Source organism: Marmota monax, unplaced genomic scaffold, assembly GCF_021218885.2.
Source record: "Marmota monax isolate L192 unplaced genomic scaffold, Marmota_monax_Labrador192_F-V1.1 WCK01_AAM20220418_F8-fsc00043, whole genome shotgun sequence".
Lineage (NCBI taxonomy): Eukaryota > Metazoa > Chordata > Mammalia > Rodentia > Sciuridae > Marmota > Marmota monax.
The window spans coordinates 8,425,015-8,452,379 of NW_026691982.1; the positions used below are offsets into that span (position 1 = coordinate 8,425,015).

At 36.7% G+C, this 27,365-nt stretch overlaps 1 long non-coding RNA gene across 1 annotated transcript; it reads right to left on the reverse strand.

Annotated features, from left to right (window-relative positions):
- Window positions 1-27,060, reverse strand: LOC124094534 (uncharacterized). The gene is made up of 6 exons (XR_006852269.2): window positions 26,792-27,060; window positions 18,552-18,677; window positions 16,278-16,436; window positions 4,439-4,533; window positions 3,400-3,638; window positions 1-836 (listed from the first exon to the last, which is right to left on the reverse strand). It is a non-coding gene; the product is annotated as an uncharacterized LOC124094534 (long non-coding RNA).
- Window positions 27,061-27,365: the final 305 nt, after the last annotated feature.

Sequence of the window (27,365 nt, forward strand, 5' to 3'; positions counted from 1 at the left end):
TTCACACAAGATATCTTTATTCTTCCATGTGGTGGCAGGGAGAACAGGACATTTGTTCTTTATTATTCAAAGAGCCTTTTAAAAGTCACCTAGGAAATCAAGCATTCTAAGGCTCTCCTGATTTCTTTTGGCTTTGGCCAAGAAAATGGAATTACTGAGAAAATCCAACTTTTTATAAAATATTGCTGTTGGAAGGTCTTTTCAGTGGGTTAAATACTATAAAACTATTGTTTGCTAGACAATCCAGAGCAGGGAGAAAATAAAAATAATTATGAGACAGCAGCATGTTGGGTGGGGTTTGCACAGACTTGATCCCAATGTCAGACCATGGTCTCAGAGTTTCAGTGTGATGGTGTTTTTTCTCTTATCTTAGGTGACGGATGATGTGTTAAGGCAAAAGCAAGGATTCTTTACCTCTCAGGTTTTTGAAACAGTCCAAACACTGTAGTTCTCATGCCAATTTCCTTTAACCATGACCTTGCATTATATGAAGGTCAACTTGCTCCCACTGAGGATTTCTAAACCCATCAGTGGCTGGAGATTTACAGGCACAAGTCTGCTTCTGGCTGCTTTTCTGAATCCTGATTATGGAGTCAGTGTAGGAAGAAGCAAGCAATGCTAGAATTATATGGTCATTGCATGGGTTTGCTTTACAGATGTCTTCTCTTTAGAACATTCCTTTTTCTTGTTTTAAATCCCGGGGTCGTTATGCAGTGGAGGGCATTTCTTAAACAGTTGACAACATTGTGGAGGTGAAGATCTGTTGTAAAATCTGAGGGATGTCCTTGGTATCCATGGCAATGAAAGACCTGCCAGCTGGTAAAGTTTTCTGGAGCCTGCCAGGAGGGGAAGGAAAAGAAAGTTACAATTACAAATTGAGGATCCCTTTCCATCTTCCTCCATGGCAAATCATATCTAAGTGGTAGGAAAGGAAGTTTTTACTTTCTAATACCTTGCTTACTGCCTGCAATTTAACTGGCTGTCACTAAACAATGAAAGGCCTGGAAGAGCAACAGGGAGAGAGAGAGAGTAAAAGCAATAAACCATAAGGAAGGTCCTTGCAGTAAGAAAACGAGTGGATGTGGAAAGGAAAAAAAAAATTCTCCTTTTCATGACTGTTATTTTCTGCTATTGCATATTTCCTTAGTAGAACAGAGCCCTAGGGACCCAACTAGAATTAGCTCACCTGGGTTCAGCAAATGTGTTGGCCTGATACTGTACATCTAAATGCTTTGCCTTCTAGAAAACAGGGCTCCAAGAATTTTGCCCAGCCAAATCCTGAGTGGTTTTATTTTTTCTCCACCCTCCTCTCCTTTTTTGGCTCAACTCACACAAATGTGTATTGCAGTCTGGTTTTTCCAACTGCTGCTTTGATAATACTGAGGTTATATAAGCTTATAGCAATTTTAAAAAATACTAACTTATTACTTGGAACAAAAGAACATTTTTGAAGGTAATAAAACCACAAGATAAAATTTTATTCAAAGGAATGCCTCTTTTCATTGTGGCAACGGAGTCTGGTTTTGGAATGACATTTCATAAAAGTCAGCCATCCTGTGTAGTATCATCCATTTGGCATGCCTGGCAAACCAGAAAATTCTGCAACATATCTTTTGCCAGTGGCTTTGGACCATTTCCCTAGGAAATCACAAGGGTATTATTGTGCTTCCTTAAGTATTCAAACAGGATCTGTTTACTAGAAGACAAAGTAGCCATTTCAGATCAACTAGTGTTTGCTATCTGCCTAATACTGGGCTGTGCTGAGAAAAACAGGACTAGGAAAAGCATGGTTTGCTTTCAAGGACAAGAAGGTGCAAAGTGCCAATGCATAAAAGTCAGTTGTATTAAAGTGATGGTGATGACACAATATTGTCTATTCTTTACCTTCCTCAGTAATTCTGTAGCAAGGTGATGGAAGACGTCAGCATGCAGGATACTAAAACCTTTCCTAGTTCATGGTCTCTGAATCACAGAGCATGACAGGTTAAAGAGGAGAAATAGGAAAGACAGGCCCTTTGGGGCTCAGGAAGATTTTTTGTTTAGTTTTGTTTTTTTGTTAGTTTTAGCAGATAAACTTTTACCTGTGTTTTCTGTTTTTTATAAATATTATATGTAGAGAAATACGAGCTATTTTGGTTTGTCATTCAAAAAGATAAATGTTAAAAGATAAGTACATTTAAGTTATGAAAGCTTCCCCAGATCTTTCCTTTTAGATCATCCTCAGTGGTATTTACTGTTTGACCATAAATTTCTTCAGTGAACATTCAGAATATTTAGTGTAGAATATAACTATATATGGTGTCTTAATTGGTTTCCAAGTGTTTCATCTGCTTTGTCTGCCCAGTAATAGTGGACACACACACGCACACACACACACTCATATACACACACACGCAGATATATGTGTATAAATACACACACACATACATAGGCATATCTATGGATACTTACACACACACACACACACACATATATATATACATTTATATCACTTATTAGAGAATCAAGTATGTGGAGATACATGTATGTATGTCTACATGTCTATATATATATGTCTACATATAAAATACTTAGACACAAATATACACATTTTGTCTTATGCCAAGAAAACTAACATATTCACTATTTTGAATATGATTTGGACACAAACTGATGAGACTATGCTTGGGACCTTGATACAAGATGCCAAATGCATAAAATATTATCTAACATTAATGAACAAACCAATTTGATAATTAGTTTGTTAGTTTAAACATAATCTGAAAAACAGTTAATTTAAATTTAAATTTATGATCGCTTCTCTAAACATAAGCTAAAACATCACATCTCCTCAGTTAGATTGCAAACTCTTGAGTGGCATCTCTAGATTGTTTTTCCTATATGTCCCTCACTCAGTTCCCCTCTGGTGCTCATTCCACCAGACAGCATGTGTCAGGCTATTATGGTTTGGATGTGAGGTTTCCCCCCAAAAGCTCATGTGTGAGACAATGCAAGAAGGTTCAGAGAAGAAATGGCTATAAAAGCCTTAATCCAATCAGTGAATTAATCACCTACTGGGATTAATTGAGTGGTAACTGGACACAGGTGGAGTGTGGCTGGAGGAAGTAGGGCATGGGGAAGGGATTGGGGGTATATATTTGTATCTGGTGAGTGGAATCTCTCTGCTTTCTGATCATGTGAGCTGCTCCCTTCTGCTACTCTCTTCTACCATGACATTGAGCCTCACCTTGAGCTATGGATTGAGACTTCTGAAATCATGAGTCCATTATAATAAACTTTTCCTCCCCTAAAATTGTTTTGGTCAGATCTTTTAGTCATAGCAGCAAAAAAAGCTGACTAAAACACAGGCACTCATTCTATCTATGCCTGCCTTTTGCAGTGTCCTGAGATGACACTTACCTGGTTGCTTGATCACCCAATGATCCAATAAAAATGGCAAAAGCATTTACTTGAGGGTCACTTGTAAGGATCTGGGCAAATGTGGCAGGTTTTATTCCATATCGTGACAGATTTGCATCACTTAAGACTATGACAAAGTATTCATCAGCCTCTTCTTTGACAATTTCCTTGATAGCATGTTCTGTCCCCATTAATGTGTGGTCTCTACTCATGCAGAACTGAGAGTGGGCATGCATTGTCTGGAGGAAAGAGTCAGAGCAAAAGTCAGGGGTGATAAGCTTCTTTGAACAAACAGGATGGTTTTTCTATTGACTGTGTGAATGCATAAAAGCTAATTATTACAAGTCAGTAACAGGTTTCTGAGCAAGTTTATTTAACTTGCACATCAGAGTAACAACAGTACACAGTAATATTTGCATTTGGTAGACTTTTGTTAGAAAGAAGGAAATGTTCCAAACTATCACTGTTGACAATTACTTTTAAAATTAAAGTTTCCATTTAAAGTGAGAAAATGTAAGAAAGTATAAGAATTTGTATCACATGGGTGAAAAATAAGGAATGGATTAAATTTCCAATAAAGTTATATTGTACTTACATCAGTAGCAATGGAGGAAATTTGTTTTAAATCATTACATGCATGTTTTTCTTGCAGATTGAAGTATGTGCAATTAAATTTATTATTATAAGATACTAAGAAAAGCATAAATTAGTACTCTACAAGGGATCATTCTTTTCCTTCTACTGAACATGTAGCATATATGAGGAGTCACAGGTTACAGAATCCCAATGCAATACTGAGATGCATAATCCCAATCCAATACTGAGTACTCTAAAAATATGCACAGAGCAAAATTCAAATTTGGATGATGGAGAAAAGGGTTTGAGGTCTCATGGGTGTTTTCTGTTTACAACTTGAAAGTTTGTGAAACAGAACATCATTTTCTTTCTAATATCTACTGCTTCGTCAGTGAATCTTTTTATATAGTCTTTAGCTAATCAGATAGAAGTTTTCACAGTATAGAGATAACAACATATTTACCTTTAGAATTTCTAGTCTTTGTTGTTCTTGGGGATTTTGTTAATTGAAACTAGTGCAATATTGTAGTCATCTCCAGAGTGTCCAGCGATGTCATACTATGCAAAGAATCAGAGAGTTAGAAAACATTGTCCACTAGAGAATTATCACTGAGCCTCTGCATTTCTATCTCTTTGGAATCTGATGGTCCAAAGTTGCTCAATATTTGGCCATTAAGAAATGCACAGAAGCAGATGTATGTTTATCAATAGTTGAAATGCAGACAGATTCTCATTTTGGATCCACCTTCTTTTGTGATCTCTGCTTTCTGTAGGAGGTGGAAAGTATGATGAGGGCTTCGGGGACTACCCTGAATTCCATTCATAACTTTCAGGGAGAATTTTTTTTTCCAATCACACACACATAGAAACAATGATGGGCAGAATTCTAAGGTGGTCGTCAAGATCCCACGCCCCAGTGCACCTGTTCTTTATAAGCTTCTTCCTGTAAGCTGGGGCAGGATCTGGAAATAGGATGGGGAGTTACTCATGATAATGTTAACTTAATGGCAAAATGAACTTGCAGATATAATTAAGTTTACTTGGTTTGAGTTAATTGAAAGGGAGGTAATAAGGGCCTAATCAAATCACTTGAACTATTGATTTATTGTTTGTTTGTCTATTATATCCTCCTTTTATTGGTGGGATGCTGAGAGTAGAAAACTGATATGTAAATTGTACATTTACTCCTGAAATTTTTTTAGGCAAATGTAATTTTATTTTTTGAGATAAAAATCACAGATCCAAAAATGTGATTTTTTTGTATTTCTTTTTTTCCTCATTTTTAATAGGTTGATTATAGTTGGACATATTGATAGGATATATTGTTACATATTTGTACACACACATAATATGACAACACAATTGGGCCAATATCACTCCCCACTATGTCCCACCTCCCTCCCTACCTCTCACTCCTTAGTCTCATTCCTTTACTACTCTCCATTTGGTTTTTAGGAGACCAATCCCACCTTTATTTTCCTTTTTCCTCTCTAGCTTCCACATATGAGAAAAAAAAAAACATATGGCCCTCAAACTTTTGAGTTTATTTAACTTAACACGATGGTTATTAACACGAGTTTATTTAACTAAACATTAAATAAGTTTATTTAACTTAACATGATGGTTTCTAATTCCATCCATTTTTCTGGAGATTACATAATTTCCTCTTTCTTTATGGCTGAATAAAACTCCATTGTGTAAAAATACCACATTTTCTTTATCCATTCATCATTGATGGACACCTAGGCTGGTTCCATAGCTTAGGTATTGTGACATGTGCTGCTACAAACATGAGTATGCATATATCACTGCAAGACTTTAATTATTCAGGATAAATAACAAGAAGTGGTATAGCTGGGTCATATGGTGATTCCATCCCTAGTCTTGAGGAACCTCCATACTTATTTCCATAGGGGTTGTAAATTCAATGCTATCCCATTTATTAACTCTTGGCATTATTTTTTCCAAGCTTTAGAGGTCCTATTAAGAAAGTTATTGCTTGTGACCCTATATTTTCTTTTAGGAGTTGCAGAATTTTCATTTAATTCATAGGTATTTGATCCATAAAGAGTTAATTTTTTGTGCAGGGTGAGAGATAAGGGTCTAGTTCAATGCTTTTACATATGGATAACCAATTTTCCGGGGACCATTTGTTGAAAAAGGTTGTCCTTTCTCCAACCTTTTGGCACCTTTGTCAAGGACCTGATGACTAAAGGTGTATGGTGCCATGACCAGCACAACAACAACAAAGGATCTTGAGGAGGGGTGATAGGAGACTAAGAAAAACACAGAGACAAAGTAAAACAGACATTTTTAAGCAAAGCTGGGGCCAGGTGGGACACTGTTCTTAGAGGGAGGAACAATGACCCACAATGAGTTTGGCAAGTTTATTATATAGGGTCTCATCATCAGGAAGTTCAACTACAGAAGCTTTGTACATTTTTCAAGACTTGTGAGTTATCAAGAGGCTTCTTTGTGCACTAAAAAGTTATAAAGCTAAAACATTTGGGGCTATCCTGCTTTTATGCTGTTAAGAATATCCCGTGGCTATCCTGCTGTACTCAGGAAACCCACTCTACTGGAACATTTGATAACTACTGATGTCAGAGCCCAGTGTCAAGGCTTTTCATACATCCTGCCTTTGACAAGGAATGTTTTCTCAGGCTTGGCTTTTGCCTACACTGCAGGATCAGCCAATGGGCTCATTTGTTCAGTAGTTTGGATTTCTCTCTGTGTCTTCTCTCTGCACCATTGGTCTATATGTCTGTTTTTATGCCAGTCCCATGCAGTTTTTTTGTTACTATAATTCTGTACTATAATTTGAAGTTAGGTATTGTGATACCTTCAGCCTTACTTTTTGGGGCTTTGAATTGATTTTGCTCTTCTGAGTTTTTTATTCTTCCAAATGCACTGAATCTGTATATTGCTTTTGGTAGCATGGCTATCTTGACAATATTAATTCTGCCTATCCATGAACATGGGAGGTTTTTTCATCTTGAGGTCATCTTCATTTTCTTTCTTCAGTATTCTATAGTTTTGTTGTAAAAGTCTTTCACCCCTTGATTAGATATACCCCTAGGTAAATTTGCAGTTTTTTGAGACTATTGTGAATGGAATTTTGTCTTTTTGATTTCATTTTCAGTAGATTTGTTGTTGTTATATAGGAAAGCTATTGATTTTTTATGTAGATTTTGTAACCTGCTACTTTGCCAAATTTGTTGATTAGCTCTACCAGTTCCTTGGATCTTCTATGTATAGGATCATACAATTTACACAGAGTGATAATTTGACTTCTTCCTTTCCTATTTTTTTTTTCCAATTTTACTTCCTTCTTTTAAAATTTCCTTCTCTTAACTAATTGCTCTGGCTAGAATTTCTACTTTGACTTGTCACAGATTTTAAAGGAAATGCTTTCAGTTTTTCCCCATTTACTATGAGGTTGGCTTTGGGATTTTCACATATAGCCTTTATGATGTTGAGGTAGGTTCTTTCTATCCCTAGTTTTTTCAGTGTTTTTATAATAAATGGGTTCTAAATTTTGTTGAAGTCCTTTACTGCATCTATTGATATTACAGTGATTTTTGCCCTTAATTCTATTTATGTGATGAATTAAGCATAATTATGTTGAGCATAATTTGCTAATATATGATTAAGTTCATCAGGGATATTGGTCTGTAGTTTTCTCTCCTTGATATATCCTTATGTGTTTTGGGTATAAATGTGATACTGGCTTCACAGAATGAATTTGGAAGTATTTTATCACTTTCTATTTCATGGAATAATTTGAGAAGAATTGGCATTGGTTTTTCTATAAAATTTTGGTAGAATTCAGTCAAGAATAATTCTGGTCCTATGCTTTTCTTTGTTGGAATGCTTTTTTATTACTGTTTGTATTTCATTACAAGTTATTGGTCTGTTTAGGTTTTCTATGTCCTCTTGATTCCATTTTAGAGATCATATTTGTCCAGAAATGTATCTACTTCTTCTAGGTTTTCCAGTTTACTGGAATGCAAGTTTTTAAAATAGTCCCTAATGATTTGCTGGATTTCTGAGATGTCTGTGGTGATTTCTCCTTTTTCTTCTCTAATTTTGTTAATTTGGGTTTTCTCTCTTCTTGTTTTGGTTAGTTTGGCTAAAGGTTTATCAATCCTGTTTATCTTTTCAAAGAATCAACTTTTTGTCATTGATCCTTTGCATTGTGTTTTATTCTCAAATTCATTGATTTTTGGCTCTGATCTTAATTATTTCCTTCCTTTTACTGGTTTTTGAATTGGTTTGTTTTACTTTTTCCAAAGCCTTGAGATGCATCATTAGGTTGTTTATTTGGGATGTTTCTGATTTTCTTATGTAGACACTCATAGCTATAAACTTTTCTCTTAGAACTGTTTTCATAGTGTCCCAGAGATTTTGGTATGTTGTATCACTATTCTCACTTGAAACTAATAATTTGTAATTTTTCCCCTGATTTCTTCCATAGTCATTTCATCATTCAAAAGAGTATTGTTCATACTCCATGTGATTATATAGGGTATTGTCGTGTTGATTTTTAATTTCATTTTATTTTGATCTGATAAGATGCAAACAATTACTGCAATTTTTTTTGTATTTTTTAAGTGTTGCACTGTAGCCTAAAATGTCTGTTTTGGAGAAGGTTCCATGAGTATGTATTCAGCTATTGTTGGATGAAATACTCTAAATATGTCTTTTAAGTTCATTTGAACCTAATTTTTTTAAGGTCCAAAGAGTCTTTTGGATGACCACTCTAATCATGAGAGGTGTTTCAAAATCACCCAGCATTAGTGCACTGAGGTCTATCTGGGGCTTCATTTGATTAGCATTTTTTATGTAATTTATTGCAGCCATATTTGGGGCATAAATGTTTATTATTGTTTTATCTTCTTATTGGATTTCTCCCTGTACCAATATGAAGTGACTTTCTTTGTATCTTCTGATTAATTTCAGTTTGAGGTCTGCTTTGTCAGATATGAGAGTGGTTACTCATGTTTGTTTTGGGGCCCCATTGGCAGGGTGTATCAAATTCCATCCTTTTGGCTTGTGTATCTCTTTTCCTGTATGGTGTGTCTATTGCTAATAACACAAAGTTGGGTCTGGTTTTTCAATCCATTCTTCCAGCCTGTCTTTTAATTGAAGAGTTAAGATCATTTATATTCAATGTTATTATACAGAGATGTTTATAATTTCCTTCCATTTTGGTTTGTTCATCACAGTTAATTTGGTCCTCTTTCTCATTTGCTTAGCTACTCTTCACATGAGATTTGTTGTTTTGTGTGTTCTGAGGTTGGTTTTTGATTTTTTTTTTCCTCTGTGGAGTATTTCTTTAAGTAAGTTCTGTAGTACTGGTTTGGTATTCATGAATTCTTGTAGTTTCTGAATATCCTGGAAGGCTTTTATTTCATCTTCAATTTTGAAAGATAGTTTTGCTGAATACAGCAGTCTTGGTTGATAGTTATTTTCTTTCAGGACCTGGAACACACCATTCCCAGCCCCATTGCCTTGTAGAGTTTGTACTGAGAAATCTGAAGTGATTCTTATTGGCCTGCCTCTAAATGTGACCTGAAATTTGTCTCTTGAGGCTTTAAAAATTCTATCCTTATTCTGTATGTTAGGTACTTTAATTTTAATGTGTTGTGGAGAGGTTCTTTTTTGATGTTGTCTATTTGGGGTTCTGAATGTTTCCTGTATATGGATTTCCATCTCCTTGTGAAGGCTTGGAAATTTTTCTGTTATTATTTCCCTGAAGGTGTTATCCATTCAATTAGCCCACAATTCACAACCCTCCTCAATTTCAGTGATTCTTAAATTTGGCTTCTTCATGTGTCCCAGAATTCTTGTATATTCTAATCATGGTTACTTATTTTTATGTTCCTTTACTACTGTCTGAATGTTTAAGGCAGGCGAATTTGTTCTCCAGGTATGAGATTCTGTCTTTAGCATGGTCTACACTATTAGACAGACTTTCAACTGAACATTTTATTTTATTTACTTTCTCTTTCATTTCTAAGGTTTCTGTTTGGTTCTTTTTCAATATTTCTATCTCCTTATTGAATTTCTCATTCATATTCTGTACTGACTTAATTTATTTAGTTGTTTTTCTATGTTCTCTTGTAATTCATCGATCATATTTATAATATTCTTTGGAAATATTTATTTGATGTTTCATCCACTTCAACATTTTTAGGGTTATTTCCTGGTGAATTATGACCTAGAAGTGCTATGTTGGCTTATTTTTCATATTTCTCGTATTCATGCATTGAATTTTTTGCACCTGTTGGAAGGGATTTTCTTCCACTCTGTTGTATGGGACTTTTTAGGGCACATTCTTCCCTTGCCAAATGTTCTACAATGATCTAGATTGAGTTTCTCTTACAGGTTTGGTGTCTGCAGCCTTTGTTTCATTTCTCTGTGTTTTTATTATAACAATGGATATTCATAGGTGGGACCTGGATGCCCACCCTTAGCTATTTCTAAATTGGGCTGGTCATTTGTTTGGGTTTTTGTCTCTTCTATTCTTTGTATTAACATATAACAGAAGATTGAGTGTCATTACCTTAAACATACTACAGGGTAATAGTAACAAAACCAGCATGGTATTGACACAAAATAGACTTGTAGACCAATGGTACAGAATAGAGGACACAGAGACAAACCTAAATAAATACAGTTATCTCATACTAGACAAATGTACCAAAAACATACATTGGAGAAAAGATAGCCTCTTCAACATATGGTGCTGGGAAAACTGGAAATCCATATGCAACAAAATGAAATTTAGCACCTATCTCTCACCATGCACAAAACTCAACTCAAAGTGGATCAAGAACCTATGAGTTAGACCAGAGCCCTTGAAGAAAAAGTAGGCACAAATCTTCACCATGTCAAACTAGGCCCCAACTTCCTTAACAAGAATCCCAAAATGCAAGAAATAAAATCAAGAATCAATAAATGGGATGGATTCAAACTGAAAAGCTTCTTCTCAGCAAAAGAAATAATCAGTGAGGTGAATAGAGAGCCTACAGAATGGGACCAAATTTTTACCACATGCACATCAGATAGAGCACTAACATCCAGGATTTATAAAAAACTCAAATGGGCTAAGGAACTGAACAGACACTTCTCAGAAGAAGATATACAATCAATCAACAAATATATGAAAAAATGTTCAACATTTCTAGCAATTAAAGAAATGCAAATCAAAACTATTCTAAGGTATCATCTCACTCCAGTCAGAATGGCAGCTATTAAGATTACAAACAACAATAAGTGTTGTCAACTGCAGAAAAAGGCACACTTAGACACTGCTGGTGGGACTGCAAATTGATGCAACCAATCTGGAAAGTAGTATGGAGATTCCTTAGAAAACTTGGAATGGGACCACCATTTGACCCAGCCATCCCACTCCTTGGTTTATTCCCAAAGGACTTAAAATCAGCGTACTACAGTGACACAGCCACATCAATGTTTATAGCAGCACAATTTCACAATACCTAAATTGTGGAACCAACCTAGATGCCCTTCAATAAATGAATGGATAAAGAAATTGTGGTACATATACACAATGGAATACTACTCAGCACTAAAAGAGAATAAAATCATGGCATTTGCAGGTAAATAGATAGAGTTGGAGAATATCATGCTAAGTGAAGTAAACCAATCCCCAAAAAACAAAGGCTGAATGTTTTCTTTGATAAGTAGATGCTGATTCATAATGGGGGTGTTGAGGGTAGCATGGGAGGAATCGAGGAACTTTGGATAGGGCAAAAGGGGAGGGAGTGAAGGGGTTGGGGCATGGGGGTAGGAAAGACAGTGGAATGAGATGGACATCATTACCCTAAGTACATGTATGAAGGCACGAATGGTGTACTTTGTGTACAACCACAGAAATGAAAAATAGTGCTCCATTTGTGTACTACGAATTGAAATGCATTCTGCTGTCTTGTATAACAAATTAGAATAAATAAATAAATTTAATGAAAAGATTATCATTAAGAGCAAAGTGCACTTTCTTTTGGTTGAGTTTAGTCAGCATCAGAGTTTTTCTTCTCCACAGTATGAGGTAGGATGAAATGGGAAGTGCTATGTGTTGGAGTTTTGTCTGCACAGGCCAAGTTTATGTACTTTCAGGGTGGGGTTGCTGCACAGTTCAATGTGTGGTGCTCCAGTGGGTAGGACTAGGTCTATTTAGGCCTCAGGGGTTTTGTTGGGTAGTGTCTGCTCTGGAGAGATTAGATGAACATACCACTAGGACTTGGCAGTGTGGATCTCTGTTGAGAGTCTGGATCTCAGGAACCTTCTAACAGTTCAGCTGGGGGAAAGAAACCAATTCTTCACTTCCTCTGATGCCCACAAACACAGCCATTCCAGGCTCCCCTGACTTAGTCCCTAAGTGTATTCACATCCAAGCTATTCAGATTCTGGACCTGCTTCAGCTGGTCATGTGAGCCACCAGAATCAAAGACAGAAACAAGTTGGGTCTCCTTCACTTTCCTTTTTTATTTTTAAGTTTTTGTTATCAGGGATTGAACCTAGGGGTACTTAACCACTGAGCCACATCCCCATCCCCCTTTACTTCTTATTTTGATACAGAATACCGCTAAGTTGCTTAGAGCCTTGCTAAATTGTGGAGGCTGGTTTTGAACTTTCAATCTTCCTGCCTCAGCCTCCTGAGTTGCTGAGATTACAGGAGTGGACTACCATGCCCAGCTTTCCCTTGGCTTTTCTGACTTGAATCCCCTGGATACATCCTGAATTACATTTTTTAAAAACACTGATTGGGCAGAAATAAAATGACTACAAATAATAGGAAGGAAAACAACTAAAAGCTGTGAAGTGACATCAGAAGTCCTGGCTTTTCATGGTCCAGCTATGACACTGGGCAAAGCACTCAACCTTTTTGAATCTTAGTTTTCTCATCTGTAAAAGTGAGGTTGATGAAGATAATTTCCAAGGTCATTCCTGCCCTCAAGGTTCTATATTCAATAGTATACCCAAGAAATGGAATGAAAAGCTGGCTCCTCTTAGTTTTAAGAACAGGTAGGCCTTGTTTTCACCTATCAAAGAAGGAGTGAATCATCTAACTGAACTAAGGATCTATGACATATCTTCCAAAAAGAAAGCCCTCAGAAGCTATAATCCAGCATTGGTCCTGGAATAGTGGTTTTCTAACACCTCTGACCTTTAATATTTTTTTTAAGCAGTAAAGTCCTTTCTTCAAATGACGTATTTCAGAAAAGTCCACTTTATCAAACATCATGGGGCTGGGGTTATGGCTCAGCAATAGAGTGCTCGCCTAGGCACGTGCGAGGCCCTGGGTTCAATCCTCAGCACCACATAAAAATAAATAAATAAAGGTATTGTGTCCAACTATAACTAAAAAAATAAATATTAAAAAAACATCATGTATTACCAATATAAGTGGAATGCTTTTAGTTGTACTGAGATGGAGCAGACGGGGTGAAATCATGAGGAACCAATTAAAAATGAAGATAAAAGAAAAAGAATTAACGTGACTAAAATAAAATGGTTCATATAAGCATTACTATTCTACCTTTCACTATAGTCTCTAAGTTTTCTAGGAATGTTAAAAATTATGCTCATTATAAGCAAATAATGTTGCTCTTGTCTTAGATGACCTACTGTGAACACTATGCCTGGGAATAATCAAATTCAGTTGGTAGAACACTTATGAAAAACTTTAAAACTCTGAATGCTTTGGAAATGTGTCCTGCCACTGAATTACCAATTACCTTTCCTACTCAGTAATTTTGGCTCTAGGCTCACTGTGGTTTGGCATGTGTCATGCTAATGTGGGGGAGTAAAACATGGAGAGAGACTCTAAACAAGGCCACTGAAGTTTGATAGTAATGAGCTACAGCTCAGATGGCTGAGACTACTACACAGAAAACAGCAAGTGCCAAGAGAGACAGGAAGACTCTAGACCACCACACCAGACCAGAGGCTTCTGAAGGTTTCAAAGCAAATATACTTTACTGCTGAAGGATAAATTTGGGAAGACATTAAGAACCATCTGGAACTGGGGATGGGGAATCTCAGATCACAAATCTGAATTCCTAAAGATAAGACATTTGATGCAATTCTGGTCTGAAGAATACAAAATTTTCACTAGGAGCTCCTCAAGTAATCATTGGTTCATACATTTTTTATGTTTTCTAAGTAAATTAGTCCTTCCTAGTTCTTATATCTCTTTGCAAATGAGAAAATGGAAGTACAGAGAGATTAAATGATTTGAATATGATCAACATAACCATACAAACCACAGGGCATGGAATGGAACCATGTGATGTATACCACTGAATATCTCTGAAAAGTGACCAAAAACCCACTAATAGTGGTCATCATTAAACAAGGAATTTCAGAACTGAGAGGGGTGGACAGAGATTTATTCTTCACTCTTATCTCCTTTTGTTCCTTTTACATTTTATACTACGTGTACCCCTTACTTAAATCCCTAAACATTTAATTATATAAAGCTCTCACAGAATATAGTAGTTCCAACCCATCTCTTTCTTCTCCTCTACAAAGGAGGCCACAGGAGGCTTAGCAGAGACTGAGTGGCCTGTGGCCACTAGAATCTCAGATATGTGTTGGAGATGGTAGAAAGATAGCAAAAAGACTCCAATGTGACAATGTGTAGGGAAGGTCTATAAGAAGCTCTGGAAATAGTAGGGATTCTGGGTCAAGTTAAAATCCAGAGGTTTTTAAACATTAGGTGTGATACAGGTATTTATGCTACTAAGATGGATTTTTAGAAATCCACTGGTCACCTGTGGTTCAAGTGATATAGGAAATCAAACTCTACTATATACTAGAAAGGATCTGAAATACTTTTAAATAAAATTTTTTAATATTTTCCTTTGATCCACAAAACATGAAAAAATAATAATTTTTTTTTTAAAAAAATGAAGACAAACTTACATCTGAGGTGAGGGAGGGTCAAGGGAAATAAAAAGCTAAATATAAGTATTTAAGACATAAGACAAAATAAAATTGTCATAGTGGGTCTTTGATTTGGGCACCAAGCTTCCTGGCAACTAGGACAAAGTGAGAATCTTGAATAGTTCCATGGTTTTCAATACTCACAAGGGGATACCCATTCTAGTTCTTCAAGGGAAACATAACTACTCCTCATGGTAAAAGTCCATGTATATTTGTATTAGTATCCTGTACTTGTGCAAAGTCTAGTAACCCACAGCATTCACTGTCTAAAGCTGCCCTTTCCCCAGCAGTCAATCCTAAAATGAATTTCTCTTGCAGAACTTAATTCATATAAGGGACCCTGGGAGATTCAATGGGTAGTCCACTTAATAATAAGCCCAAAGTAAATGACCTGTTTCTTGCTGTATGAGGCATAACACAGAGCCATGACCCAGGTAGCAACCAGAGGTGCTGGTGGGATGTCAAGCTAAACAATGAATGAACTAATACTACTTGTTTCTCAGGAAATGTATGACTCAGAATAAGGTCTACAGTATCCATGAATAGACTCTGTGTCCTTTACATGTCTACACATATACCATTTCACTCCACTGAACTTTTAATAATAATTGCATGGCATGTGATAACCATGGTAACAAAAGGTTATTTGCTCTGAAAGGGCCAGAGGAGTAGGTGCTCTCTGTGGTTGATTAAGAGCAGACAGTAGGCTTCTGTCAGGGGATAACACAGCAGTATGGGGAAATCTAGTCTCTACTCTCAAACCTCTGAAATGGAGGGTGTGCATCAAACTCTGCAAGAACAAAATAGAAATAGCTTAAATGGGAGGATGCTTTTCTGCCAGGGTGGTCATCTTCATTGTCAGCTGGGGAGACATTCATTTCTGTAGAATCATTGCCCATGTGCAAAGGGACAGTGATGCTGAGAACACCACACTCTGAGAGTGAGCTCAAACCTTGGAAGGCTGTCTGTCTGGTGATTGGGAAACGGTGTGTGGGTATGGGTGTTACAAGGGCAACAGACTCCGGTGCTTCTAAGTGGCTGTTCCTTTTTTTTAAACCTTATGGTTAATGTCACACAATGGTGGAGTTTCTTCAGTAGTAATCAGAAGGAATCAGTCCTTTAAATTATGATATTATCAGAGCAGATGAAGCAAATGTCTCACTTTTGCCCTGGCAAATGAGCCAAATGAGCTGGTAAGAGAATGGAGATTTCTGTCTGCCTGGGAATAAAGTCTCCAAGCACCTATCATCATCATGCCATAACTCAGGGCTCACTCTGTGCAGATGTGGTCAAGGATGACTCTTATCATCCTTAGATCATGCCATTACCTTGAATTTCTCCTCATAGTTCTCGAAAGCTTCCATGACCATACACACGGCCTCCATTGAGCGCTCAAGCCGGCCATCCACTCCATTGAAGCGATACATGCTGCCAGACACATCTACCACCAGGCGCAGACGCTTGGGTTTCTCTTGTGGGCTCCCCAGCTGAGGGAGGGAATGACAGAAAGAGCTTGTGAACTACAATGTCATCAATGGCTGCAGTCCTGAGGAGCTCACACAGGCACCAGAGTGCTAGTCATGAGGTGGGCAGATCAGCTGCAGACTTGACCCTGTAAAAGGTTGATCAGGCTGGTGAAAGATGCCTGTAGATTGAATTTCAGTAACTGAAATTGCATAAGGTAGTTAGGATCATATGAAAAAGATTTTCCTTTGGAAGAGAGCCCTTGCAAGGCCCAATCTAGTCTAGTAAAGTTGCCTTTTGGAGACTGGTGCCTTAAAATAATTTGGAAAGATACAAATTCTAACATGTCATTTTCTCTCCATGCCTGGAAGTCAGTAATTCTAGCAAGAGTCTGTTATTTTGGAGGGAAGCCAACATCAATTTTATTTGTATCTGTTATGCAGTCAGTTGAAAACCATTTCCCATGTAGGTTGCAAGAAATACTAGATTTTTAAAACAAGGTTATGGGAGAGGGAGTCTGGCAAATAATCTAAGGAAAATATTTTTTAAATGGTTTTTGTCCTTAGCAAGCTTTCAAATTTCCTTGGAGTTAGTGAACTAGTGCTTTTTTCCTTTTCTTTTCTTGGCAGTTTAAAGCATGAAAACATCATTAAGCTGATGTATAGAAGCAACTATCAATTAAATGTGAAACTTGAGAGATTCAGTTTGATTTTGGACTCCTATCTGCCAATGTGCAGAATTTTGAAAAATCTTGTCAGTTTTACTAAAAAAAAAAGAAGGAAAGAAAGAAAGAAAGGAAGGAAGGGAGGGAGGGAGGAAGGAAGGAAGGAAGGAAGGAAGGAAGGAAGGAAGGAAGGAAGGAAGGAAGGAAGGAAGGAAGGAAGAAAAATTCCAGGTTATTTTGTTATTGTAAACTTTCTGACATGCATAAACACTAACGGCAGAGCCAGAAATTTCAAAACATGCTCTGGGTATTAGAGGATAATGGTTTGGAGCCAATTCAATCTATTTCTTCAAAACTTTTGAGTGTGTCCAAATGAACAATAGTGCCACACAGGCTTTCATGACTGCTCACAAAATCATATATATCCAACCACATTTGTTGACCACAATGAGTCAGTAAAGAACACAGTTGTTGACTCATCCCAGTGACACAGAAATAAGAACTCCCCAAATCACCACCAGATCCTCTCTGAGAACACATTTAAGTAGATGGACTCTCCCTGCTCTCTCCAGGCCCTGCTCCCCCAGCTCTCAGTGGGAACTTGGCAATTCTGGTTATGTAGGATATAGGAAATCAAGAGACTCATATTTCACTCTGTTGCCATTATATGACAAAGTTTTCAAAACTATAGCTAACTGAAACTTGACTTAACACAATGAGAGTTAAAGGAGAATTCCTTATTTCCTAAAATTTTCTTAAATCCCATGATGGACACAGATCTTTAAAGGTACAGAATAGTAGAAAACCACCAAGATGGCTCTATTGCTCTCACTTGAGGAATACTCTAGGATTCAGAGACAACAGGGTACCCTCAGTTTCCCTTCCAGGGCAACTGCTCTGTGTCCCAGGAGTGGGATGGGCCAATGGGCAGCTCTCTTGGCTACTGGCTTCCAGAGTTTTCTGCCAATGGGAGGCACTGTCAGATCAGAGTGAGAGGCTGGGGGCGTTGTTACCTCAGCTTTTTCTCTGCTGTTGCCCAGGGGTGGGCTCTACCTCTACCAAAGGCCACAGCTTCATGAACTACTTTCTCCAGATTCCAGAACTGCTCTTCTGCTCTGTGTGTTAGACTTCAGGGCAGAGTCAGATCCCCGCTGATGTCAGCCTGGGTTATCACAGTGAATCTTTTGGCTTTCCTAAATCCACCCTTATCTTTGTAAATATGCTCTAAATTCTACTGTATTCACTGCTACTTAAATTACCCAGTCTGAGTGTGCCTTGTGTTTCTTGCTGAGACCTTAACATGTACAATAAATAGTATAATATTTTTGTTTTTTTCTTCATCATTATCTTTTTTTTTTTTTTTAGTATAATGCACCAGGGTTTATGATGTTTTGACACACACCTCAAGAAAGTGAGTTTCTAGAAACAAGGCCAAACTAAGCAAGTCTGATGCTACCAGTCCTCCACTACTTACTTGTGGCTCCAGCTCACCCCGACGTTTGTAGATGGTTTTCTCTCCAGTCAGCCCATCAATGATCTTGGCATCATCTAGTTCTCCAGTAGCTTGGTGTTTTAGCCACTGCCTTTCTTTACCTTTAGCCTAGGACACACAAACACATACACATAAGTCTTTATTTTTAACGAGTTCTGCAGGATCTTTGACAAACTTTCTGCATGAATAACAGGAAACACACCAGGGAACTTTTCAATACGTGATGGTTCTGCATAAACACAACTGCAGAAATGAACTGGTTTCTGTTCTGCTGACAAAGAAATGCAATTTATGTGTATTTTGTTAGTTTTAATTGTTTTAACATATGGAACACTTGAAGGGCATATGGACAGGAAGACAGTATGAAAATGACCCCCTTAAGAAAGTTCTATATCTGGAAAGGTAATGATGATACATTTCCTATGGGTTTTCTGTCTCTGTTCTTCTAGAAAATTTATTAGGTACCTAAATAATCAGCTTGAACTTGTTGACATTGTCAGAAATCCCAGAGAGAATGTGATCTTCAGAAGTCTTCCTTTCGGAAAGAAATTTGCTACTCAAATTCTCCGTGTCTTATTGTGTACATGGAAATAGCTGGAAACAACAGTATCTGAACATTTTGTACCCCACATGTCTCTGATTTTCTATATTCTGAAATTTTCTGAATTATTTTTCTAAGGTATTTTCACATAACATTTTGCCAAAACACAACTAGATCAGGTGATAGTTAAATGATAAAGAACTGTAATATCCCAATAAAGGCATGTGTTTATTGCAATCCATGAGTATAATTACCATAGAAGGGGGAAGAATAGTTAAAATGTTTTAATGCATGTAAACAAGATTATAGGATGTATTTCATTTCTACAAACACCAAAATATGAGAGGAGACTGGACTTATAGTTAGAATTTCAGCATTTTATAATTCCTCCATGGCAAAATGATGGGGTTTAAATTTAATTTTATAACAATTATGATCTGCATTTAAAAATCACAAAAATTACTTACTGGGTAGCCTTTACAACAGTGAAACCATCACTGGTTAATAAAAGCATGTAGCAGCCAGGAGGACTGGGAAGGGCATGATCAGGGCATTGCCTTGTCAAAATTATTTATGAAACTTAGAAAACCAATGTTTGATGATAACAATGGCACATGTGTTACCAAACATGTTATATAATTTTATTCTGATACTAATTCTGTATTGCTCTTAAACCCAGCTCAAAAATTAACTTCCATGCCATTTCGATGGTGGCTGACCATTGTGACCATGTTTTCTTTTACTTTCTTAACTGCTTATTTTTCCATTTGACAATCCTGTGAGAGTCTGTCTTCATCTATGAGAGGCATTAGAAGACTGAGCTCTGCAGCTTGGTACCTCCAAGAGTATTAGAATGTCACATTGAAAGGTACCTAAATGGTCATCCATGGTGTTGTTTCCAAGCATAAATTATCCTGGCAGTCTGAGGGATTACCCACTCCTGATTCCAGAAATGACAAAAAAGAGGAGACAGGAGTTAAGTCCCAATTTTTGGTACGGGGGAGGATGGCACTGTGCGATCAAGGTTGTCTTGTCTGATTATTGAAATGTGGAAAGTATTCTGGAAGTCTGTGTTTACTCGCTCCTTCTACCACCTATAACTCTGTATCAAGTTTTATATGACAGCAGCTTTGCTCCAATATGCCCCATTTCCATGTGAGATCACGGGGTTCTTATGAAGAATATACATCTGGGAAAGATACACTTCTAATATTTACCTGGTACAGTGGTTCCAGGACCTGCCCATCAAAATTAAAATCTTATGCTGGTGACCTAGGGGTTTCCATTTATTTACATTAATACATCTACATTAAATATGGTAATTTTAATAAAGGATTAGTATCTAAAAAACTGTTAAAACTCAACAGTAAAGAAAAAGTTTTAAAAATGGGTAAAAGACTTGAGAAGGCACTTCATTAAAATAGTCACATTGGCTGGCCGTGGTGAGCACATGCCTGTAATCCAGCGGCTTGGGAGGCTGAAATAGGAGGATCATGAGTTTAAAGCCAGCCTCAACAATTTTGCAAAGCTCTAAGCAACTTAGTGAGAACCTGTCTCAAAATAAAAAATATTTAAAAAGGGCTGGCAATATGGCTTAGGTTCATCTCTCCTGGGTCCAATCCCTAATACCTGCCAAAACAAAAACAGATTGATGGTAAATAATCGTATGAAAATATCTTAAACATATGTTAATAGATGTAACATATGTAACATCAAAATAAAACAACTATGAGACATCACTCCAAACGTATTAGAACGATCAGAACCCAAAACTCTGACAACAAATGTTGTTAAGGATGCAGAGTCTCTCACTGTGCATGGGAATGAAAAATGGTGTTTCTACATGGGAAGACAGCTTGGCCGCTTCTTCTGAAACTAAAATATTCTTACTGCACCATCCACCAATTGCATGCCTTACTATTTACACAAATGAGTTGAAAACTTCTGTCTACATAAAACTCTGCTGTGATATTCATGGAAATTTTATGTATAACTGCCAAAATTTGGAAGCAACTAAAGTGTTTTTCGATAGGTAATGGATGAATTAAATTGTTGGTACATCCAGACAATAGAATACTATTCAGTCCTAAAAAAATGAACTAGCAAATCTATTTATAAAGATCCCACTGTAATACAGTGATCTGAAGTAGTTTGTTATTTTAGACATTCTTGTATGTGACTAACTCATCCGAGGGAATTTAAGTTTTTATTCGATTTTCTTTAGTATATTTGTGAGAAAGAAATCCTACTGGTCAGCTCTAGTCCTTGGTATTCAAGGTTAATTTATTATGAGGCAGGTCTTCTAGACCACAAAGTGAACAAATGTTAACTCCTGTGTGAGCTTTGTGAAGTCTTGACTTAGTGATTTCAATTCCTAACCAGCATTATAGGGTCCAGAAGTTGCAATAATAGATTCACAGCTCAAGAAGGGAATTATAGGTGACATGGAGCTGGGATGCTGAGGGGAAATGGCAGAGTGATGAAGAGAAACAGAGCCATCACCCGGTGGAGTTTATGTAATAGTTCAACAGCACCGTGGAATTCTTCTTTTAATATTCATGTTAATAATACTTTGTAAAAATTACAGAAGGGACTTTTGTTTAGGGCACATGTTCCTATTACTTTCCTTGGTAAAGGGGTTACTGAATTGAAAATATTTTACTCTTAGAATATGATATTTTTGCAGCACGAATGAAGGGGAGAAATATGCTTTTTCCAGTAGTCTGCTACCTTTTCTTGCCCTTCCTTCCTCCCTCCCGCCCTGCACCTTCCTCTTCCTCTTTTTCTTTGGTCAATTTCCTGTATGATATGCTTATAATAAAGTACAGAAATCATAAGTGCAGATCTTAACGAACTGTTGTGCTGTGAAAACACCATTTAACTACCTATACCTCTGAAGTCTCCCAGGGCCCTGTCCTGGATTTTACTCTTTGCAAAGGTAACACTTATTCTGATCTCTAATAGCATTGAATAGGTTTGTCTGATTTTGAACTTTATAAAAATGGAGTCAAGGGCTGGGGATGTGGCTCAAGTGGTAGCGCGCTCGCCTGGCATGCGCATGGCACTGGGTTCCATCCTCAGCACCACATAAAAATAAAGATGTTGTGTCCACTGAAAACTAAAAAATAAATATTAAAAAATTTTCTCTCTCTCTTAAAAAAATGGAGTCAAAGAACATACACTCTTGTCTCTGGTTTCTTTGGCTCAACAATATCCCATGGGGTTAGCTATGTTGTATCTTGCGGTACTATATTCTCTCTCACAGGTTTAACATTATTACATTATATGACTTGCACAATTTATTATATTTATAATTCCATCTATAATCCTGCTGTATTCATTTTTGGACTATTTTGAATAATGCAACCATAAATGTTCTTGAATGGGTTTTCTAGAGAAGATACATGTGCATTTCTGTTGTGGGAAAGCTCTGAGTCACAAGACTGGATATATTCAACTTTAGTAGATATTGCTACTCAGTTTTCTAAGATGGTTTGTCTAATTAACATTAGCATGAGCAGTGTATGAGGGTTGCTTTTGCATATTCTCGCCAACATTGATATTAATAGTTTTAATTTTTTTTAGCTATCCTGGTTGGTATGCTTTAAACTCCCTTTATTTTAATATTTATTTGCAGCAAATGAATTACTTTGGGTCATGCTTGTCAAAGGATCATGAATCAGTAGCTTTTGTTTTTGAGAAGTGAAAGCATGTCTCAGTCTTCTGGGCACAAAAATATTTTTCTAACAGTAGCACTGTTCTATAGTTCTCAGGTTTATAATTTGCAGATAAATTAGGGGAAAAATTTATTTTTTATCCTCTAGCCCATCCACCAATACTTGGAAACTCAGAACAGGAAAAAGCCTGTCAGAATCGATGCCTTTGGGGACCATGGGCTGGAGGGGGAGTTCTTTAAAAAGTTGTTGACGTCTGAATAGAAATATTTATTATTTTCAGAGCTGGGGGCTGTGGCTCAGTGGCAGAGCACTTGCCTAACATGTGTGAGGCACTGGGTTGGATCCTTAACACTGAAAAAAGATAATCATTTTTTAAAAAGAAATATTCATTATTTTCAATGTGTTTGCAAAGTCTTCTGTATTTTATTGTATTCACTGAAATACTTCCAGAAATACTAAATACACACTCTATTTAGTTTTTAGTATTTTTAATTTGTTCTTTTTAGATCACACTGAATTTAAATACATACTTTTACTTACAACAGGAGTCATACATTTTTTTATTATATAGTCCTAGTGAATAAAGCAAAGTTTCTTTGTAAAAATGTCCATTTGTTTTGTGTTAATTTTATTTATTTATTTTTAAAAAATATTTATTTTTTAGTTCTAGGTGGACACAATATCTTTATTTTGTTTTTATGTGGTGCTGAGAATCGAACCCAGTGCCTCACACATGCTAGGCGAGCATCTTACCACTTCAACCACATCCCCAGCCCCTTGTATTATATTTTAAATTCACACTAACAAGAACTCATTATTAAATTAGATTGTGTGACTACATTACATTATATGAAAAGTCTAACTTTTGGTTCTTCTAAAAAAGAAATATAGTTTTATTACTTTCACATACAGAACACTCTGACTAACTGAAATACTCAGAGAATGATGTATTCTGGTTAATTTATTTTCTGGGAACTCTTGGTTAGCTAGAAAGTATACACACACATTTGTAGCATGGAGGACATTAAATGAATAAAATTGACCAAAACCAGTTATTTTTGTGGTTTGTGATACTGCCTGTGATTTCAGCACTGAAAACATTCTGATTAATCTGAAGTTTTCACTTATTTGGGTTCTGGTTAAGCAAGACTTCCTTCATCTATAAACTCTACAATTATGACAGTTTTCTATTATTTTTTTTCAGAATAGATTGGTAGAAAGCATAAGCATTCTATATAGAACAAAGTATGGAGAAGATCATCCATAACTATTGTTGGGTGAATAGGTAACTGTAAATGAATGTTTGAGGATAGCTAGGAAGAGTGATTCTCTCATTAATATTAGCTCCCATTATTTTTACTATTCCCCATGTTTAGCCAACCATTTGGACACAAATATTTGCTATATTAAAGAACTTTTTGTATATTGTCCATAAAATAACAAATTATTAATTGGTAGAAATAAATTTTACTTTCTGGTTTTACATATTTTGGCATAACAGTTAAAAATATCTAAATAATGAAAGAATATTGCAAAGAAGGGAAAAATATTTATCTTCTTATTCCAAGGAATTCCTTTTTTTTTTCTTAAAGTAACACCTCATTGTGAGGGAAAATAGAGATTCACGTATTAACAAAGGTGATTCTAATTATAAGAATGTGTACCCTTGGACACAAATGTGGTTCTAAATCATTACTTTGGATGACAAATTACTGTCATTTTACATTCTGTTTTTATGAAGAAAAACAACTTCAGTGCTTTTTCTTCAAGAACTAAAAATGCTCAAAAGATCTGAGAACCATACCTATGGGTGTGCATCTATAATAGGCATCTTAAACTTAACAAGTTCGAAACCCCAGAATCCACCTCAGCAAAAGGCAAAGGGCAACCCACTATTTTCAGCTCTTCAGGCCATATATCTAGGAGACATCATGAGTCCTGTTTCACCCACGAAATCCACTGGTAAATCCTTTCAATTCCTGGCAGTATCTGACCTTCTCTGCCATTTGCATGTCTATCCCTCACGTGCAGCATTAATTCCCATTTGTACCACCACACAGCCTCCCTCTGGCCTCCCTACTCCCACCTTTGTCCTCGTGCAGACCCCTCGCCACACAGCAATCAGAGCAATTTTATATAACATGTTGCAATTTGCAAGAAACTTCAGCTAGAAAAACTGCTGACATGATTGTGCTTAAAAAGTCAGATTAAATTTATATTTTTGTAATCATTTTAAAGAATGAAAAAAAAATTCACTTTTTCCATATGTAACATGAAGTATCACACTTTTTACTTCTAGTCCTCATTATACCAACTTAATTAACCAAAACCAACAGAATTAACTGAAAGTATTCTTGATTTTTATCTAAATTTTAAAATCCTATTTATTTAATTTAAATTTTAAATTTTAAAATAACATGGAAATTTAGGCACTGTTTATTATTAAATTCATAGTTCTTCACATATATTTTTAGCAAGAATGATTTTTTTTTTTCTTGTTTTGATTTGTTCTACTTAGTTGTACATGACAGCAGAATGCAATTCAATTCTCTGGTTGTACATGATGTAGAGATGCATCATTTGTGTGATCATACATGTACCTAGGGTAATGTTGTCCATCTCATTCTACCATCTTTCCTATCCCCTTAGCCCCCCTTGCCCTCCCCTTTGCCGCATCAAAAGTTCCTCCACTTCCCCCATCCCATTATGGTTCACATATTAAAAACTTCAAATATCATGTTTGACACTTCAGCATAGGTGTGCTAGTAGTGAGAAAACATACTAACATCCAAAGTAAACATGTGCTTTCTTTAATCAAGGCTTCCCTCTTCCTGTGTTCTCTAGGTCTGTCCTCTAGGGTTAGAAAGTTCTCTGCTCCATTCACCACTCCCCTCCGCCACAGTTAGTCACTGTCTTCTTTTCCAGCCACTAACATGATTTTTGAATTTGTCACAACTTTTCCATTTTCACTTCATTTGCCCCTGTTTTGACTTCCTATCACTTCTCTCCTAAACAACTGAAATGATTTTATGATTTGATTTCTGGCTTTCACCTCCATCTCTGCAACCTTCTCCCTTCTTGGCCATGCCACTTCCTGATGAAGACAGACCATGCCACTCCTTTGCTCATGCATCTTCATGGCTCTTCCCTGGTTACAGACATATCAGCCTCTGCATGGTGCTCACAACCTTTTAGGATTCCTGTTCTCTAAGCTTTCTCTTCCACTAGTTTCTACCCCCAAGCACATCCCCAAACTCTGAACACTAGTCACTGTAGATACTATTTGCCATTTTCCAAGCAGCCTGGTACTCGAGTCTGTCCCCTACTCAGAGGTCTCTTCTTTCTAGAGTACTGCTTCACCAGCTGGTTTCAGTCTTCAAACACTTGTGAGTGCTCAATGATGCATTAAGCAAAAGAAAACTTGTATGAATTCAACCCTTCCTTAATTACTTGTGCAAACTGACCAGAAATAACATCTCTGCTTAGGAAATATTGACATTTTAATATTTTTAGGAGCAATAGCAGTATCAACTGACTCAAGAGTTTTGTGAAACTGAAAAGATCCAGGCAGTGCAGGGGCAAGTACAAAGCAGTAAGAGGGGGTGCAGGGGATAGTGAATAGTCACCTGGATAATCCAGAATGTTTCTCTGTTTCTTCAGAATAAAATGACTTATATTTGTGAATTTCCAGTAAAGGTGAGATGCCCTAAGATCTTACATGAGGGGAATGAGAAAGTTTAGTGTCTGCTAGAGTTACTGGTAATTTTACTGCTTCTTGGATAGGAAGAAAGGTAAGGTAATATATTTTCCTTTGGAACACTTAACTAGGTGTGTTTTGCTCAGCTAAGGCATGGTGGTGAAACCATAGTTTAATATAGACACTTTGGCACTGATTAATTTTTTTCTGATTGGCTGATTAGAGTTCAGCTAACCATCTATGACAGTTTGGGGAAGTGTCCAGATTTGGGCCCAAGTTATTTCTTGATCCACAAATGGAAGATTACCTGTAAATTATCCAAGATGATTCAGAGGGACTGCACCTGTCGCCGAACAGCACCTGAAAATCTTTCATAGGTTGCAGCATCATATTCACTCATTTGGATCTCCTTTAGCCTGAAACCAGAGGGGCAAAAGAAGACAAGAGCTTACAGCATGTTCATGTGTTCTTTTACTCACCTATTGCTAAAATTGTATGAAATTCCTTGGAAACTCAGACTTCAAGGAGAAAAGGAAAGAAATAAGATCTCCAGCAATGCCTCAGTTCAATGTCCAGTGGTATGTTGGTGAATGAGTAAAAAAAATGCTGGCCAGAACCCACCACTCCTCCCCAAATACAAAAGGCCCCAGTTTGTAGTACATATTTGCTGATTTCTATTGTACAAATATTACCACTACAATCAATAGAAACAGTATATATTTTTCAAATCTACCCACACAGTGAGAATACACACACACACACACCAAAAATTGCAGAACCTATGATGGTTCTATTCCTACATTTTTGTGGAATCTTCATACTGCTTTACTGAACGATTGCACTAATTTGCAGTCACACCAACAATGTATGAGCAAACCTTT